The following is a 12,915-nucleotide window of genomic DNA, read 5'->3' as shown; positions in this document are numbered from 1 at the left end:
ACATTTTAGGAGAAATTGTGCCAATTCTCTACAATCTCCTTCAGGGGACAGAAGCAGAGGGAATATTTCTAACTCATCCTGTGAGGCCAGCATCACCCTGATACCCAAACCAGACAAACACAATACAGGAGAAGAAAACTACAGACCAATGTCTTTATGAACACAGATACAAATATCTTCAACAAAATAATAAACAGTCAAATCTGAAGGTATATGAAAAGAACTGTATGCCACGACCAAATGAGATCTGTGTCAGGTATACAAGGCTGGTTCACATTCAAAAGTCAGTAATGAAAGGAATCCATCACATTAATAGGCCACAAAAAGAAGACCACATGATTGTCTCATTAGAGGGAGAGATAGCATTTGACAAAATCCAACACCCATTCATGAGACTCAGTGCACTAGGAATAGAGGGCATGTCCTCAGCTTCATAAAGAACACCCACAAAAACCTACAGCTAACATCTACTTAGTGCTGTGACATGATTTCCCTCTGAGATCAAGAGCAAGGAGAGACGTCTGTCACCCCTGCTCTCCAGCATTGCTCTGGAAGAGCTAGTTAAAGCAATGAGGTAAAAAAGGAAACCAAAGGTATATAGACTGAGATGGAAGAAATAAAATTGTCTTTGTTTGCAGATGATTGTCTATGTAGAAAATATCAAAGAACTGACAAAAAAATGAGCTAATAAGCAATTATAGTGAGGTTACAAGATACAAAGTCATTATACAAAAGTCAGTTACTTATATACTAACAATGAACAATTGGAACTGGAAATAAAAACAATAGTAACACGAAAACTGACACATGGATGTTTATGGCAGCTTTATGCATAATTACCAAAACTTGGAAGCAACTAAGATGTCCTTCAGCAGATGACAGATAAAGAAACCATGGTCCATCCAGACTGGAATAGTCAGCATTAAAAAGAAATGAGCTATGAAGCCATGAAAAGACATGGAGGAACCTTAAATGCATGTGACTAAGTGAAAGAAGCCATCTGAACAGTCTATATACTGTCTGATTCCAACTCTGTGACACTCTGGAAAAGATAAAACTATGGAGACAATAAAAAGACCAGGGGTTCCAGGAGGGGGGGATGAACAGGTGGAGCATAGAAGATTTTAGGGCAGTGAAACTACTCTGTGTGACATTATAAAGGTGGATATGTGTCATTATATGTGTTCAAACCCTAGAATGTACCACACCCATGTAAAATCTGGACTCTGGGGGATATGGTGTGTTGGTGTAGGTTCACCATCTGGTGGGGATGTTGGTGAGGAGGCTATGCATGTGGGGGCACACGGGGTATAGGGGAAATCTCTGCACCTTCCACTCAATTTTGCTGTGAACCTAAAACTGCCCTGGAAAATAGTCTATTAATAATAATAATAACAATGTCATGGCTGGTGTGGCTCAGTGGTTAGACTGTCGCCACCACATGAAAGGATCATGGGTTCGATTCCTGGTCAAGGACATGTGCCTGGGTGGCAGGTTCACTCCCCAGCCCTGGTCAGGGTGCATGCAGGAGGCAACCAATCAATGTATCTCTCTCATATCGATGTTTTTCTCTCTCTCCCCCTCTCTCCCCCCTCCCTCTCTCCCTCTCACTGCCTCCCTTCTACTCTCTTTGTAGAGCAATGGAAAAATTATCCTCAAGTGAGAATTAACAAACAAAAGAAGTAATAATAATAATAATAATAATAATACAGAGGCTTAGTGTAAAGAAAAAGTTGAAAGCATATAGGCTGCCCAAGGCAGTCTGAGGTCCTTCCCCCACTACAAACAGAGCTGCTGTGCATGTATTATTGTAAATGTTTTTGTAAAATAAGTATATGAGATTCCGAGATGGCAGCAAATGGAGTGGAAGCTATACTGACACTCTCCCAGGACCAAACTGGAATTACAACTAAAATAGAGAAAAACCATCTTGAATAATCAACTGAAGACTCGCTGGAGAGCACCCTCATAACCAAGGACCAAAAGCAGAGACCGCATAGAGATTGGTAGGAAGTGAGGAGGGGCAAGAGGGCTGGCTGGGCTCCCACAGGCAACAACTGAAGGTCCAGAGGGATATCTCAGCTGAGGGCAGTTCCCACTGAGAATGCTGGGACCTAAACCCCAAGCTGGGCTTCCCAGCCCAGAGCACCAGAACTGAGAAAGGTGCCCACATAACAGCTGGCTGTGAAAAGCAGCAGTTTCTGTCTGCCAGGGAGAGATGGCGGGAAATGCAGGCACCCTCTTAAAGGGCCAACACACAAAGTTTTGTGTGCAGCCACTCACCTTGGGCTCCGCAGAGGGAGGGCTGAGTGGACTAGGGTGGTATGAGAAGAATCTGGGGTTTGGGGCTCTGGAGATGGAGCTCAGAGGGTGGCTATCTGGATTCCTGTGCTGAGTCATTCCCCTATTCTGAAGAGGACATCTTTCTCAGGCAGCCCTTTGCCAGCTAGGCAGCTTTTACCTGAAAGGAAGCAATTGCCCCACCCACTGGAAAACCTCTCACCTTACCCTGTGGAGTTTATGCCTTGCTGTGGCCTACAGCCTGAGGCTCATTAAGAGATTAAGATCAATCAGCCTGCAGACAGAGGTGGACCTTCGGGAGCTTTGAGTCTTTGCCTAATCTGCTTCTGGACCAGGCCTTGGAAAAGCAGACTTTGGGTATGCATCTTGGTCCTATTTAAACGCATCCAGTCTCAGCAGAGGGAACAACAAGCTGTGGGTTGTTGATAGCTCCAAACAGGGTACTCAAGGCCAGTCACGAAGAGAGCCTGACATTGGCCGGCACCAGAGACCTGCCAAAAGACCTGCCAGGCCTACCTAATACATAGAAACAAACCCAAATAGGCAGCCAAAATGGGGAGACCAAAAAAAAAAAGCCCCAAATGAAAGAACAAGAGAAGTGTTCAGAGAAAGAGCTAAATGAAATGGAAATAAGCAGTCTATCAGATCTAGAGTTCAGAATTCTGATTGTAAGGATGCTCAACAGCATGAGAAAAGATATGGAAACTATGAAGGATAACATAGCAGAAATAAAGAATACATTGGAAGGAATGAACAGCAGATTAGAGGAAGTTGAGGACCAAATCAGAGTAGATAAAGTTAATCAATCAGAGATCCAAAAAGAAAAAACAATTAAAAAACAGGAGGACAGTTTAAGGGAGCTATGGGACAGCAAGAAACATAACAATATTCGCATTATAAGAGTGCCAGAAGGGCAAGAGGATAAGCAAGGGATAGAGAATTTGTTTGAAGAAACAATGGCAGAAAATTTCCCTAACCTGGTCAAGGAAAAAGTCACACAATTTCAGGAGGCACAGAGAGTCCCAAGCAAGAAGAACCCAAAGAGGCCTACACCCAGACACATCATAATTAAAATGTCAAAAATTCAAGACAAAGAATCTTAAAGGCAGCAAGAAAAAAGCAATCTGTTACCTACAAAGGAGCTCCTATAAGGCTGTCAGCTGATTGCTCATCAGAAACTCTAGGCCAGAAGGGAATGGCATGAAGTATTCAAGGTAATGCAAAACAAGGATCTGAAAGCAAGACTACTCTATGCAGCAAGGATATCATTCAAAATGGATGGTGGAACAAAGAGCTTCCTAGACAAAAAAAAAAGGCTAAAGGAGTTTATTACCACCAAACTAGCATTGTAAGAAATGTTAAAAAGACTGCTGTAATAAGAAGAAATAGAGAGAGAAACATAGGCATAAAGAATTAAAGTGGCAATAAATAAGGACCTATCAATAACAACCTTAAGGTCTTTAACAGAGAGATCAACAGCAATACAGTCATAGTCATGGACTTTAACATCCCACTGACTTCACTGGATAGATCTTCCAGACAAAAAGGCAACACAGAAACAGTGACTCTAAATGGCACACTAGATCAGATGAATTTAATTGACATTTACAGAATCTTTCACCCCAAAGCTGCAGAATATACACTTCTCTCAAGTGCACACAGGTCATTCTCAAAGACCACATATTAGGACACAAAAGTGTCTGTAAGTTCAAGAAGACTGAAATCATATCAGCCATCTCAGATCACAATAACATGAAATTAGAAATCAACTACAGTAAAAACACTCAAAAACATTCAAACACATGGAGGCTAAATAACATGTTATTAAACAATGAATGGATTACCAATAAGATCAAGAAAGAAATAAAAAATTTCTTGGAAACAAATGAAAATGAACACACAACCACCCAAAATCTATGGGACACAGAGAAAGCAGTCCTAAGAGGGAAGCTCATAGCACTACAGGACTACCTCAAAAAGCAAGAAAAATTTTAATAAACTAACTCTACAACTTAAAGAATTAGAAATCGCCCTTGTGAAGCTGTCCGGATCAGGGCTTTTGTTTGCTGGGAGTTCTTTTATTGTTGCTTCGATTTCATCAGTTGTTATTAGCCTATTCAGGTTTTCTGATTCTTCCTGATTCAGTTTTACATGATCTCACTCATATGTGGAATCTAATAAACAAAACAGACTAAGGAAAAAAATAGATCCAGAGACACTGAAGCATGGAACAGACTGATAAATCTCAGTGGGAAGGCGAGGGTGAGGTAGTGGGTGGGGAGAGATTAATCAAAGAACTTATATGCATATATGCCTAACCCATGGACACAGACAATAGTGTGGGGGTGGGGGCGTGGCGGATGCGAGGGTGGAGGGGGTCACTGGGGGGGGAGGGGGGGAGGGATATCTGTAATACTTTCAACAATAAAGATAAATTTTTAAAAATATTTTTTAAAAAGATAAAATAAATACATAAGAACAGAATTGCAGGCTCCGGAGTGTGAGTGTGACATGACCCACAGGCTGGGTCGCCCGTGGAGGGCCTGACCTGACCCTACAGAGCCTTCACCATCCTTAGCCTCTAGCCTCAGGCCAGGCGCTGTGACTATAGACCTCGGACAAACGGTGCTCATTGCTTCCCCCCCCCCCCCGCCCCCCTCCCCCCAAGTGACCTTAGAGCTGCTCCTGAATTGCTTTTAGGTGCTTTCTCTTGGTCCCCTCTGTTTACCCCTGAACCTGGGTGTTGCGCAGCCCCCAACCTGGCCCCGCAGTGACCTCTGCGCTAGATTCCAGGCAGGCCGAGGGCCGCAAGGTCCTGCGCAGAAGCACCTGGGGGTCCCCGTGCGGCGATGCGGTCCTCCCCCCGCACGGCGCCACCTCCGCACCACGCAGGCGGGCGCCCGCGGCACGGCACGCCGCAGTCCACGGTCGGGTGCGACGTGTTTTACCACGACACCCCAAACACGAGCCCTGGGCGGTCCTGCTGAGAGTAGCTTCCACCTTCCTCAGGTCAGGCGGGCCTGGTGAGGGCACTCAGTGATCCGGTGGGGTCGCAGGAGAAATGCTACGCAGCTCGCTCGGTGACGCGTTCAGAGCCACCCCGGGCGGGTCCCTAGAGCAGCGGGAGGAGACTGTCCACAAAGGAGACGCTCTGACCCAGGAGAGACTCACGGGCAGAAGGCACCGGGCGATTTCTGGGTCGTGAGCCCCATCCTGCGTGGGGACAGTCTGCCCAGCCCTCCACACCCCCTTGTCCGTGGCCCTTGTTGCTGATAGAAGAGATGGGGTGACAGAGAGGCCGGGCAGCGAGTGCAGCTGGCCCCGCAGGTGCCCTGAGATACCAATGAGGGTGCAGGGTCCCCAGTGGCCAGAGGGGGGGCTGTCCAAGCCCGGTTTGGGAAGGGGCAGGGACAGAGCTCCACGGACTGGGAGCCTATGACAGAAGCTGCATAAAATGCAAGAAAGTGGCCCAGCTTGGTGTCATCATGAATAACGGGCTGTTACCCGCCTGACGTGCCCGTGCCCCTGACACCCGCTGGTTAACTAGTCTACTCCCTGGCTCCATCTCCATATGAGCCTGTTTGTCCAGATGTCACCGCACTGTCTGGCATCAAACCCAGCGTTGTCAGGAGGTGGCTGTGGGGCCAAGCTGACCCTGTACGTGTATGTCCGGGCACCCAAGGTGGCTCAGCTGTCACCAGGCCAGTCCCCGGCATTCCTTTTGTCCTCTGGGGACAGCAGGAGCCAAGGCAGGGGTCAGCCTCATCCTGGGAGACCCAGGGTTTCTCCCATCTTTTTGCTGTGGAGCCGTTCTGGGCCTCATAGGGTGTTGAGCAGTGGTCACCTCTCCCAGGGAACATAGTGACTCCAGTGGAGAATCCACTACAGGACACTGGTGACCAACAGATCCCTGGGTGTGGGCGGACGAGCACAGAATCTTCTTATCCTGGTGCAGTGGGGAGCAGAGTCGGCCATGGCATTCCTGGGCCTCCCCCACGCACAGTTGGAACCTGACCAGAAGTGACCCATGTTGTATCTGAGTCCCTGAAACACAGGTTCTCTGGTGTTTGGTTTTGTTTGGATCAAAGTGTTGCTCCCACTGTTGGCTGTAGGTCCAGTGGCCAGACTTCTCCTGCTCCCCCCCCCCCCCCAGCAGGGTCACGGTTAACCTGGGTCTCCCTGCAGGTTCAGGTCCTTTGAGATCTTTAAGTCTGAGGACAGCACACAGGTCGTGTGGGCTCCAGCATGAGAAGAAACGACATCCGAGTACAGATGCTGGACTATGTGATCAGCACTTTTTACCCTGAAATCCAGGCTACTCACGCCAGCGACACTGTGCAGAGGAACGCCACCTTCTTCCGAGAGGTGGGTTACAGAGTGTGCCAGGTCTGCCTGCCTAGGGGCTGGGGCGCTGGGACAGCACAGCGCTCTTTCTACCAGAAGTGGGCACCGGCCAAGCAGGTTTGGGGGCCGGCACTGCACTGGTCTCTCCTGAGCCCACCTGCTGCTGTGCTCTGTCCCTTCCCACCTTTGCCAGGGGTGAGCTCAGTCCACACGTGCCATGAGTAGTCTGGGTGGGTCACTCTGCCTCCCTGAGTGTCTGTCCCTCTGTTGGTGAAGCCGAGAGGATGGTGCTGCCCAGTGCCTCATGTGAGGCGTGACACCTGCAGGCCAGTGTCTGGATGCTGGCCGTGGGGATTGTCTCGTGGGGCCCCTGCTTTCCCTGTGCTGGCGCGTCCTCGAGGCTGCATGTGCAGTGGGCCTGGGGGAGGAGCAGCAGGGCTGGCAGCTGCACCCTGGCCGGGGCCGGAGGCCATTTGAACTTCCTTCCTGAGCAGTCTGTGGGGCAAGGCGGAGCCCAGAGCAGGGGCCTGGACCTAGTGCAGGTTTTACCTGAGGATGTGGCAACTTCCTTGTTTCCACATGGTCCTTTCATTGGGCCTGAGTCATGGGGATGTCAGGTTTCATAATTTTCCTGGTAAAAGTCCAAATCAGTGAGTATATGAAAGAGGTGGATGGTGTATGTGGGGATCAGAACTCTCCCATGTGAACTCATCCAGATACTTTCTTCTTGAGTATTCTCAAGTGTTCTGCAGGGCTGAGAACTGGCCGAGATGGCAGATCTGGGACAGGCCTCCTCAAAGGAGCACAGCTCACTCCAGGCAGGGGAAGACAGGAGGGAAGGGAGTGGCCAGAGGGAGCAACCAAACCTGTCCTGCCCCAGGTGACACGTCACATTGTCCAGATGGTGGCTGAGTGGCAGTGTGTCCATTTCTCTCAGGATGTGCTCAACACATTGACTGCGGGCCCTTTGACTTCCTGGACAGGTGGGCACCCCACCCCCACAGCGCCTGCGTTGCTGGGCAGGGGAGGGGCCTGCAGGCACTTGGTAGTTGATGTTCCCAACAGTGGAGTCCCCTGGAGAGTTTTGAGCAGAGAAAAAGCACTTTAAAAGGGTAGAAGCAGGAGTGGCCCTATTTACTGTCACTCCCAGTGACCAAGTTGGAGGAAAAATTTTCCCACCCCTATATCTTAAGGATCTGTGAATTTAAAGCATTCTCAAAGAGAAAACACTTTCATTTGGGAAAAAGCAAGAATTTTATTGAACTATAAGCTTTGGCTGCCATCTGGACATTTTGGGATCCTTGTGACAAAGAACAGCAAGGAAACAGAGAGGATTCACCATCCTGATAGGACTAACTGACCCTGATCATTAAGTAAGATAGAATTGCTGTTCCACAGTGGAGGAAGGGAGGATCACATGGAAAAGGCAATATGGGAAATCCCTTCAAGTACAAAGCTCTTCCTGTCTGATATAGAAATCTACTTCATAGATTTACTTGCAAAAATGTGCCAACATGTATGTACAAGAATGTTTATATTGGAATTATTTATATTGTAAAACTCAAAACACAACAAAATAATCTGTTTGGAAACTACCTAATATTTATTGATAGGGAGTTGGTTAATTAGATTATGGTATACCTACCCTTTTTATGGGATACTGTGCTTCTATTAACAGAATGAAGTAGAGCTATATGTGCTCATCTCCAAGATGTATCAGTAAGTGCATAAGTTAATGTGCAGAATAGCCTACATAAATCCTTTGATATAAGTAAAAAATACAAATATGCATGCTGACATATGCACACAGTATTTTTTCTGAGAGAGAGAGAATTTTTTAAAGTAGTGGTTTCCTTTAGGAAGTGAAATTGGCATATTTTTAAAAAAATTTATACCTTTCTATAATATTTGACTTATCTTACCATATCCAGGTATCATATTGCTTCCACTTATAGATGGTTAATAGCAAATATTTGAGAAGTGGTATAATAAGCCATATAAATGTTGTTCTTTACAATTTTTGTCTTAAAAAGGATTGAATGCTATTTAAGAATATCCAGAAATCAGAAAGAGAAGTGGGGAGCAGGTTAGTATTTTGCTCTCCCATTTTGGGCTTCAAATCATTTGTGAATTAAATTTTCAGACTTCAGACAAAGCAGCCAGGTGAAGAATCCAGTGTGTGTCATCACCTGTCACCTGGCAACTCCTTACCCTGTCAGTCTTCCCAGTAAAGGGAGTCATCTCTTACTGGGTTATGTCTAGTTTTAAAAGGGGTGTGTGTGTGTGTGTGTGTGTGTGTGTGTGTGTGTGTGTGTGTTGAATGGTATAGAGGGATAATGTCCTTCCCCCTGGGTTACATCTGGTCAAAGGGGTATGGTGTAACAATTGACACAGTCTCCAATATTGCCATTCAGAGCCTCCCTGACCCCTTTTGGAGGGCATAAACCAGATTTTGGGCAGGCAGGGTCAGGGAAAGTTCTGGGATCAGCTAAGATCTCATTCCACCGTGATTTCCTATTTCTCTCTCTCTCTCAGGCCACATCAGCAGTCCTGCCAGCTGGTCTCAGCTGGGGACACTCCAAGTCCTCAGGCACATCATAGTAACTGGCTGTCAAAGGGACTCAGGTTCTTTCCTCTCAAGAGTTCTGCTTCCATGTCAATGTATGGGACCAAAGAGAGATATGTTTGATTTTGTTTGGATGCCGGGTAATACTCGAGAACCATATATCATATTCCAGTGGGTACATCAAGGGAAGGGCTGAGTGACTCCATTTGCCTACAGAGTTTAAATCCAGGCTCGCATTCAGTTTAACACCCTTTTACTGCTGTACAAGTAATTCACAAAGGGATGAATTGCCCTGTGGTTAAATCTAGTTACACCCCTGGTAACCAGGATTGGGTTTGCCACAAAATTACCAGGTTTGGTCAGTGCCCTCAGGTTCTGTCTCTCTTTGTCTCTGGGAATAGCATGTCTTCACAAGGAAGGGCTAATTCATCAGGGACACTGGGGGAAGGTTAATGGTTCTGAATCCCCAGCATTTTAGTTCAAAAACAGGAAACACAACTGGACAGTGTATGGGGTGGGAGCAGGGAAGAGTTTTTCCTTCTGAGCCAGAACTTCATGACTCTGCAGTTGACTGTGGTACCCTTGGTCCTACTATGGGACTGCTTTGGGATTAGTATGGCCACTGGCTTCTTTTGAAATCTGACTTGGAGATGTTAAGGGTGTGCATCTAATCCAAGCTCTCACAGTTGTTCCTTCTAATTCAACAGGTTTTTCAAGTGGCCACTATATTATGGCCAAATGATCCCACATGCCTTAGGCTTAGAGAGTATACATGTCATTGGTAAACAACACCACCACACTGAAACAATCAGGCAGGTGTCTAGGGGTGGGGAAGGGAAAGTTCTAAACAGAAGGAGTAAAGAAATTTACTTCATTCAATCTTGGATGACGTCTGGAAATAGGCTCCCTAGTTACAGTGCCCTGGGGGATAGCTCTCCATTGCATTATTATGGCATCTGAGTATGCATTTGCTTTTTCCCTGAAGCTGTTCTTCCTCCTCAAGTTGGTGCAGGTGGTGCCATCACTTACCTGTGAGGTCAACTGGGGAGGTTCATAGCCCTGTGAATAGGAGGGATTTTGCCTGAAGAAGAAGCCATCCCAGTGACAATCACAAGGGAGCTGTAGGCCATGAAGAGGCTCCTGCCCTCTGACTAAGACCTGCCTGGGGATCCAATGCTTTCCTTTCATTTTGGGTTTCGAGGAGTTTATTTATGCTTGAGGTCACTACCAGTGGTGGGGAAAGTGGCTACCTGACCCTCCCCAATCCACACTTGCTCAGTGGTAGCGCAGGCTAAACTATGCTGGCTAATAAACAATCCCCAAATCTCAGTGAATTAACCCAGTAAGAATTTATTGTTTGTGCCACAGACCGGTGCAGGCTTTGTGACACTTGTGGGCAGCGTTTCTTCAAGTAGAAAGTCAGGGACTCTGGCCGCTTCCATCTTTTAAACTCCATCATTTCAGAATCCTTCACTTCCAACCATGCATATAGTCAAGGTTCTTGTGGAAAATGTTAGGGGCCAGACACAGGCAGAAATTATTACATAGTTTCAATTTCATTGTCAGGGAGGCTTCTTATGTCTGTAGGCAGGGAATGGGATTGGAGCACGAAGCCAGTCTCTGTCATACTCACACAGAGGCGTCAATGCCCATGGTTATTGATGATACTTAGAGTTTTCAGGTGCCGTTGCAGATCTGTCTCCCTCCCCATCACAGCATACCAGCTTTCTTGATTTTCTTAAACCTTAATGGCACCTGTTTGCCAATGGCACATAAACATTTGAGACCTAAGGCACTGTGTGATAAAATAACATGACCATTTGATACTTGTTCCATAATGTTTGTTGAGTTGAATTAATGAAGGCTAAGGATATTTGGATTAGCTGTCTCCAAATCAGATTTGAAGAAAAGCCAGACTTAGGGGTCAGGCTGAGCCAGTGGCAAGAAGAGGCCATCAGTTCTGCCTTACCCAGAAATTTCTTTAGAAATTCTGGAATTCTGCTGTGGCACAGAGAGCCCAGAACACATAAGGAACTGTGGTCAACTGCAGGAGCATGGAGTTCTGGCTTAAAGGGAGTGATTTTTCCCCTTCCCAGACCCCCCCCCCCCCCGCCCCCATGGACCTGGTTATGACTCCCTGTGTTTGAGCAAACTTGGACTTAATTTTCTCAGTCTCCAGCATCCTTTTTTAAAAAAATGTTTTTATTGACTTCAGAGAGAGGAAGAGAGAGATAGAAACATCAATGATGAGAGTCATTGATCAGCAGCCTCCTGCGTGCCCCCTACTAGGGATCGAGCCTGCAGCTCCGGCATGTGCCCTGACTGGGAATTGAATTGTGACCTCCTGGATCATAGGTCGATGCTTAATCACTAAGCCATGCTGGCTGGGCACTCAGCATCCTTTTTGATTTGGTTTGTTGCTGTGTGTGTTGGCCTGGGCTTGCTCGCCTGGATTGACCACTACAGAAGATCTTTGCTGATCCATGTCACTGTGGCAGGAGGACAGGTCCCTGAGGCCTGAACTAGCCTGAGCCTGGCAAGGCTGAGCTTTGATAGTGGTTGAGTCATAAACCTTTCAGTGGTTGCCTGAATTGTCAACAAATCTGATCTACCTGCTTCTTATCTGTGCTAGAATATTATTATTACCAGCAATAAAGAGCTTTACCAATAAATGTAAAGCCCTGGGACTTCATGGTGTTGTGTTTACCACTCCCTGGTGGGGGTTTGGTTCTGTGTACTGTTGTGCCCACCCCATCCCCTCTGCTGCTGATGGCTATAGTCTAGGGTAGGGTATTCTTCCTGGCATATTTGAAAGTGTGGTGGATTGAGCAGTTTATTTTCTTTTCTTTTCTCTTTTCTTTTTGTTTTTTGTTTTTTTACTCTTTATTTATGACAAATATTCCACATCTGTGATCCTCTCCAGACAGAAGCTCTTTGAGATGATGTTGTTGGCCTTGGCCAGTCGGAGAATGGAGTCATCTGACTCAACCATCCTGCAAATGGCCCCATAGATAGCATAGGTTTTAAACTGGTCATTGAACCTGCTTGTCACCTTGTCAGCTTCAGCCATGTTCATCTGCATGGATATGTGGTCCTTGGCACCAGTGATGCAGTTGCTGGCAGAGTATTTGCATGTACAGGTCCACAATCTTGCCAGTGTCATTCTGCATGTGGAGGCCACACCTGGTGACACCATGACCTGCATAGTTTCTTGACTCATTTCTTCACCTCTGTGACCCGAGACTAGGTTGCACCAACAACAGTTTCTGACAAGAACAAGACAATAGGGCTAAATGCTTTCTTCCATTGCAACAGTCCTATTTTTTGTGCTGAAGCTCAGGCTGATTGGAGCACTTCACATATTTTAAACTACTTAGCTAACTTGGATCAGGTATTTTATGGTGTTTAACTAGAGAGAATGTTACTGAGATCAGTCCAAGTGCCCATTCCCATGACTCTCAGTCTTATGGGGCTGCTTCCTTCATCAAAAAGAGGTAAATTTATGTGTCATACAGTGCACCTTCTCAGTTGTCCTGGACTCATCTTTCTTCTGCAGTAAATACAACCTCTGAGCAAGTCAGCCATGCTAAAGTTGACCTTCTGGGCTCACCCCTTAAAAGATCTGATCAAGGGTCTTACCTCTATCTTTGTTTCATGTCCATGGAAATAGCATGTACCTCTCACTCCTGATTTAGGACATTGTC

At 46.5% G+C, this 12,915-nt stretch overlaps 1 pseudogene; it reads right to left on the bottom strand.

The window, feature by feature from the left end:
- Window positions 1–12,098: 12,098 nt before the first annotated feature.
- LOC107531662 (small ribosomal subunit protein eS21 pseudogene) lies at window positions 12,099–12,381 on the bottom strand (annotated as a pseudogene).
- Window positions 12,382–12,915: the final 534 nt, after the last annotated feature.

This window comes from Miniopterus natalensis, chromosome 1 (assembly GCF_054644295.1).
Source record: "Miniopterus natalensis isolate mMinNat1 chromosome 1, mMinNat1.hap1, whole genome shotgun sequence".
In the NCBI taxonomy this organism is placed as follows: domain Eukaryota; kingdom Metazoa; phylum Chordata; class Mammalia; order Chiroptera; family Miniopteridae; genus Miniopterus; species Miniopterus natalensis.
This window is presented reverse-complemented; position numbering and strand designations above follow the sequence as displayed.